The sequence below is a fragment of the Bison bison genome, unplaced genomic scaffold (assembly GCF_000754665.1).
Source record: "Bison bison bison isolate TAMUID 2011002044 unplaced genomic scaffold, Bison_UMD1.0 scf7180017864452, whole genome shotgun sequence".
Taxonomy (NCBI): domain Eukaryota; kingdom Metazoa; phylum Chordata; class Mammalia; order Artiodactyla; family Bovidae; genus Bison; species Bison bison.
In genome coordinates, this window is record NW_011495014.1 from 10,710,167 (window position 1) to 10,717,764 (window position 7,598).

The 7,598-nt window shown below is 39.6% G+C and overlaps 1 protein-coding gene across 5 annotated transcripts in view; it reads right to left on the reverse strand.

Moving 5' to 3' along the window:
- Nucleotides 1-7,598, reverse strand: part of PKP4 (plakophilin 4) — a 259,298-nt gene that overhangs the window by 166,087 nt on the left and 85,613 nt on the right. The gene's annotated exons all lie outside the window — the stretch shown is intronic.

The following is a 7,598-nucleotide window of genomic DNA, read 5'->3' on the forward strand; positions in this document are numbered from 1 at the left end:
GAATGTTTCAAAGGGGTGAAGCTGACAGTGGCCTGGCTTCTAAACAAATGCATATGTGTACACGCATATGGGAGTGCATACACCTGTGTGTGAGCACGTGCTGTATGTAAATACACTGGCTATTTAGGGGATAGTTCCTGGTGGCTCAGACGGCAAAGAGTCTGCCTGTAAAGCAGGAGACCCAGGTTTGATCCCTGGGTCGGGAAAATCCTCTGGAGAAGGAAATGGCACCTCACTCCAGTATTCTTGCCTGGAGAATTTCATGGACAAAGAAGCCTGGCGGGCTATAGTCCATGAGACCACAAATAGTGGGACATGACTGAGTGAGTGACACACACATACACACACACACAGGAGATAGTTACTGTAGGCAAAACACTTTAAGTGTATTATTTTGCAATATTTTAAACTAAGCCTACAGACTAAAATGGAGAATTTTTTTTTTACCTTAAAAAGTTAAATATGATTTAGTCAACAAATATTGGAGTACTACAGTCATATGCTGAGCATTGTTCTAGGTACTGGGAATAAAAAGTTGAAAAAGAACAGATAACTTTCCTACTCTTAGGGATTAAAAAGTTTGAATTAGAAAACGTCTTTTGTTTTCTTAAAAGAGTAATGTTTTGTTGAGATTATATTGTGAAATTTACTCATTTCTAGTTAAAAACTGTAGAGGAAAAATTTTCAGTATTACACAGGAAAAAAACTAACAGATGTAACTCTGGAGAGAGACCTGATAACATTATGAAAATATATTTAAAGTTAAGACCCTAGGGTAGTATAATTTTTCCAAATGCAGGAACAGAGAAGTAAAGAAATAGAAATGAAACATTAAGATATCATAGCATATTTAGTAATTTCCATTACTATGTTACAAGATGGCAAGAACATGAAAAATTTGATGAGGGTTTTTAAAAAAATTTAAGCAATATAAACATGACTTCAAAAATTGGCATATTTAGGCTTAAAGGGGAAACAAAAGAACGTTTAAAAATAGAAACTTATTGAGAACCAAGGAAATTAAACTCAACACCACCAAAATAATCCAATCGAAAAATGGGCAAAAATCTAAATAGACATTTCTTCAAAGAATACATACAGATGGCCAACAGGCACATGAAAAGAAGCTCAAATCGTGAATTATTAGAGAAACGCAAATCGAAATCACAATGAGGTATCACCATAAGGCCATCATTTTAAAAATCTACAAATAAATGCTGGAGAGGGTGTGAAGAGAACCCTCATATATCTGCTGATGGGAATGGAAATGGTGCAGACAGTAAGGAAAACAGTATGAAGTGAAATGAAAGTCACTTAGTCATGTCCAACTCTTTGTGACCGCATGGACTATACAAGCCATGAATTCTCTAGAATTCTCCATAATACAGAATTCTCCAGGCCAGAATACTGGAGTGGGTAGCCTTCCCTTTTCCAGGGGATCTTCCCAATGCAGGGATCAAACCCAGGTCTCCCGCATTGCAGGCAGATTCTTTACCAGCTGAGCCACAAGGGAAGCCTGGAAAACAGTATGGAGGTTCCTTAAAAGACTAGAGTTGTCATGTGATTCATCAATCCCACTCCTGGGCATATATCCAGAGAAAACTGTAATTCAAAAAGATACTAGCACCTCTGTAAACAGCAGCACTATTCACAACAGCCAAGATACAGAAACAATCTAAATGTCCACTGACAGATGAATAGATAAAGATGTGGTAAATATACACAATGGAATACTACTCAGCCATAAAAAAGAGTGAAATAACGCCATTTATAGCAACATGGATTTTCCTAGAGATCATCATACTAAGTGAAGTAAGTCAGAAAGAGAAAGACAAATATCATATGATAACCACTTATACGTAGAATCCAAAAAAATAGTAAAAAAAAAAGAACTTATTTACAAAACAGAAACAGACTCAGACATAAGAGATTTGTGGTTGGCAAGAGGTGAGGGTTGAGGGGGAGGGATGGATTGGGAGTTTGGAATTAGCAGATGTAAACTAGTATATACAGCACAAGAAACTATCAATATGTTCAATATTCTGGGATAAACCATAATGGAAAAAATAGGAAAATTATATATATATATGTATAACTGATTCACCTTGCTGTACAGCAGAAATTAATACAATGTTGTAAACCAACTACACTCTAATAAAATAAATTTTAAAAACTAAGCACAAGGCAATCAAATTTTAGTCTATCCTCCACAGCATCTCACTTATAAATGTTAAACAGAGAATATAAAAATCAGTGTGATGACTCTGACCTTTGCTGAGCCACAGTGAGCACCCAGTACAGCTCAGCCCCGCCCAGCACTAATCAAGAAGGTAGAGTAAGCCAGATAGAAAAGAGGGCAGAAGAGGAACAAGGCCCAAAGACCAAGGTACCCACACTTTTGCCAAGTGGACTGTGGGAAAAACTGTTGTTGATCATCATTGTACCTGAATTCAGCTGGAGCCTGCAGGCCCAGCTTTTGAGACTGCTTGCTGTGGCCACATGATCCAGTTCACCCAGTTCAATGCCTGAGAGGAACAAGCCTCTCTAGACCATGCCCTCCGAAAGGAACACGTCTGTTCCCCTGATTCTTCACCCTTACCTCCTGACAGAACCTGATGAGAACTGGGAGCTGTCTCAGACGCTGACAGCAACCATGTGGCAAAGCTGCCTTGGCAGCTCTGGACCACTTCTCTCTGGAATGTTCTGCGACAGAGGCATATTTCTATCTTGTTTATTTAAGCCATAATATTTTGAGGTCTCATTTTTCAGAGCAGCTAAACCTGAAGCCCAATTAACACATATTTATGGCAGAGTTGACTGTTTTAATGCCTAATTGCCTCAACTCGTATTCTGAAGCTTAGCAAGTATATTCTGAACATCTTTACTGGGTTTTAAGCATCTTTCATTGGATTATGCACCTAGAGGGCAGGGATCATGTCCTCTGTTTCTTCAAACTGTCTAACAGAGGGCTGATTAAGGGAAAGGAGGAGCAGAAAAACACGTAAGTTTAAGCTACAGGCTTTAGTGTCTGAGAGTCCCCTGGAATTGAATCCTTTGTCAATTCCTGAATTTTAATCAGACGTGTGAACTTTAGGAAGTTCAGTCATCCAACAAACATCAGTTGAGCGTCTATTTTGCGGCAGGCCTCATTCTAGGAACAAGGGTTTCTGCTATGGATCACAGTATCTACATTCTGATAGATTTAAATTTTATAAACTCATTAAGCCTCAGCTACTTCAGCTGTAAAACAGGACTAATAATAGCGACTGATTTTAGGACTCTGTGAGGATGACATGAGGCGATACAAAGTGCTTATGTGAGTCAGTGTCATGCACATTGGTACTCAATAAATGTCAACAGTAACTAAGAAATGTCAATAATTTGTGCTTGGTGTACAGATACACACTAACTGTCACAACATCGGAGCACGGTTTCTTAGCGTCCAGTAAGAAAAGGAAGTCGGAGGTTACTATTTCCTATTAGAGTCTCATCTGTGCTGGCAGTTTGATAGGAATTCTAGACATGTCCTACAGATAAATAAAGGCTTACTAAATGCAATATATCACAGAGCATGTGGGGCCTAATATTTAAAATTGAAAATATTAAAAAAAATTATTCAAGAAATAATCCCTTTTTCTAAACTGATTTAAGGAAACGGGTGGATTCTTTGCCATATGATCATTTGGAAACAGCCTTCAAGGGCTTGGGGCCCAAACCACAGCACTGCCCACCTCCCTGTGGCAGCTGCAGGACCTGAAGCATACCAGATTGCTTCAGCACGTCTCCTGCACCGAGTCAGAATCTGCCACTTCCACCAGCTACGGTTCATAGTCCCAAAACAATTAATGGCTTCTTGGATCCAGCAGAGAGCTCTTTCCGAATAATCCTATGACATTATTTTGGACTGCAGAATGTTTAAATCCATTTTAGGCAACGAAGAGTCCTAAGGCAGGTTTTAACAAGAAACAAGGGGTTGGAGTGGGATTTTTTTCAACTTACCAAACAAAACTGAAGGATTGGGAAATAAAGATTTCCAGTAGATGAAAATGAAAACTAAATGCTCTGCAGGAAACAAAGAGCAACAGGGTAAACAATACTCCACACTTGTGGGTGGCTTCATTTTGCAAAAGCAATTTCAGAAGCAATTAGATCTGAATGCTAGTTTTATTACTAACCCCCAAAGACAGAAAACTTCAATATTCATGAAATACCTGACAGTTCTGCTTCTAGACAGGGGCTTGACCACCTATTAAGTACCAAGCACTTTACTTGCATTTTAAATATACACCCTATAACCTACAAACTGGGCATGGTTGTAATTTCACAGAGGAAACAGGCTACGAAATGTTAAGGGGCTTGCCCAATAGCATAAAGCTACTTGTGGGAGTCTGGATTTGAATCCTGACATCAACGTCTGCATGCCTCCCATTCTACTAAGAAATGACTGAATTCTTTATAAGGGTACAGTGAAACTCTTTAAGAGTTCATTGATGGGTCAGGATTATCAGATTATTAGTATAAATAAGAAGAAGGCTAACATTTAAAAATATTCCCTATGGTACAGTGATGTCCTCAGGACAAACTGACATGCCCCCTCCCGCCTCCTGCCTCAGCTCAGGGGTCCATGTGCCTCTTCTACAGGGTCCCAGGACTGACTAGCTTGCCCAGTAGCCAGCAGCAGCCTCCAAAGTGTCCTACTGAAGACTGTGGGAGAGAGCTATTCTTTTTTGGCTCAGTTCTCCTGTTTGGTAACCTCCCCGCCTCAAAACCTGGCTCTCAGATGGCCATCTGACATTTTTCTTAGCTGTCAAGGTGCATGACCTTCAAACCTGCCAGTACTACTCTGCTGTGGGAATCAAAATCTGAATTGGGGAACATGGTTTTCTCAAGATGTTTAAAAACCTATTTCGGGCAGTCAAAATGCTACCTAAAACAGCCACAGAATACAAACTGGACCTTGTGCTTTGTAATAGTCTGTGGCCAATCTACTCTATTTCGTTCTGTATTTCTAGTCTGCCTGGGCTAAAGGATTTTGAAGCTGGGATGTTATTTTCCAAATATAAGAATTGTATTGGAAAAGGCTTCTTCTTTTTTTTTTGCATAGTTCTAGTCATAAAATAAGACAGTCCTAATTACTACATTTACTTTCTTCTGTGTAGGAATATATCATAAGGGAACATTTAGAGTCTACCCATGTGAGTTCTGCCAGTTCAAATAAATCAGTCAGAGTGGATACAATTGGGTTTGGATCGTATCCAGGTTATGGAAGGCAAGAATAGATTAGAGGTATGAGCCATTCCAGCAGTGACAAACTCTCAACTTCTCTGTAAAAGCACCAGTGTTTCTTCAGGCTTAGACATGACTCACTAAGGCTACATTTTCAATGAAATATTGCTGGAAGCACTTAAAAGCTGGAAAATACAATCATGTCAGAACAGATGCCTCACTCCCTACCCCCAATGAGTGACATCATTTTGAAAAGTACTCAGTCTGCTGTCACCAGGCAGTGGGGCTGGAGAGGCAGATGTTTGCAAAAGCAGAGGAAGCCCAAGGGTAGTGTGGTTCTGACCAAGATGCGAGGACCACCATTCCACTTTAGAAATGAACATTCATTTTTGAACAAATCTCTCATGACTATCATTTTTAGGTAGACTTGATTTTTATAATGGAAGGGAAAAAAATATCAGGTATAAATTTTCGGACACACGTCACGAGGAAACTTTTATTTTCTTTTTTTGGATATATAACCTCCCTCCTACTATGCTTTTGGGGGAAGGAGCTTCTTACTTCCACCCTCACTATTCCTAGGGAATGACTACTTCATGAAGTGACTCTGATGTTTGCTACTATGTTTGTGTTTTGTTCCCTACCTATATTCCATGAACACACAGACATTTTCAATAAATATATATTCAACAAGTATGGAAAGTTGATTAGCATCAGACACTACTCTAAGCGCTGAAATACAGTGGAAAGCATCCTTAGAGTTATATCCTTGAGTCAAGTACTCCAAAAATATGGGTATTTGGTACACTTCTCTACATCTTCCTTTTCTGACTTAATGATTCTTTGTAGAAAAGCCCTCCAAGGCAACTGGTGAAGATATAGCTGAGGAATCTCATAATGAGATTTCTGAATATACTGTGTAAAGTTATCTACAAATAATTGGATATGCAGAATTGCTTGAAGATGATACAACCCCTATCTCCATGGGTGCAGAAAGATGCTGACTCCTCCCATCAGCTTCATCAGCATGATGCCACAGGGGCCCCAGGGCATGCAACCTCTGCCTGGCCCCATGCCTTTGAATACTCTTCAGTTTGGATGCAGGTGCTTCCTAAATGGCCCTGGGCTAGAACTTGCTGCTTCCACAACCTTTCTTCATACCATCTCAAAGGTAACAACTGTATCCTTGAATGCCAGTGAATGTTTGCTGAATACTCACTGTTTCAGAAAGATTGGAACCATTATCCTCATTTTACTACAAATGAAGACACAGGAGCCTCTATCTAAAGTACCTGCTCAAAGTCACACAGCATAGCCAGGGGCAGAAGTGGGAGCTGCTGCTCCTAATCACTGTGCTATGATACCCTCTGGATCTGAAGCCTGCCATCACAGTGATGCTAAATTTTCCATTTCAACCATGATTTATCTCACATATTTTCCACAGCTTGCAATCTATGTACACTTACTTCTTTTCTTTCCGTCTCTGTCAACTTAATCTACGGTAACCTTTTACTGTCAATCCTAAAGGAAATCAATCCTGAATATTCACTGGAAGGACTGATGCTGAAGCTCCAATACTTTGGTACCTGATGCGAAGAGCTGACTCATTAGAAAGACCCTGATGCTTGGTAAAATTGAAGGCAGGAGGAGAAGGGGACAAAAGAGGACAAGATGGTTGGACGGCATCACTGACTTGATGGACATGAGTTTGAGCAAGCTCCACGAGTTGGTGATGGACAGGGAAGCCTGGCATGCTGCAGTCCATGGGGTCACAAAGAGTAGGATACAACTGAGTGACTGAACTGAACTGAATCTTTTACTATCTTTTTGAAAACTTCAGTCATATTATTTTATAGCTTCAGAATTTTTATTAAGTATTATACGATTTTTGTAAGGAAATTTGGAAAATACAAAGGAAAAAGCCTGAAGATACTTACTCAGTATTTAGAAGTGACTCTTGTTTTATTAATGATTGCACATGTGTGTGTATACGTACATATATACACGCATGTATACATTCATGTGCATTTCTATAGCAAATTTTTACCTATATGGTTAGATGCCTCATATTTTCATTTGTATTATGAGTTTTTCCTGTTATTAAAAATTCTTTAGAAATGTGATTTTTGCCAACAAAGGTCCGTCTAGTCAAGGCTATGGTTTTTCCTGTGGTCATGTATGGATGTGAGAGTTGGACTGTGAAGAAGGCTGAGCGCTGAAGAATTGATGCTTTTGAACTGTGGTGTTGGAGAAGACTCTTGAGAGTCCCTTGGACTGCAAGGAGATCCAACCAGTCCATTCTGAAGGAGATCAGCCCTGGGATTTCTTTGGAAGGAATGATGCTAAAGCTGAAACTCCAGTACTTTGGCCAC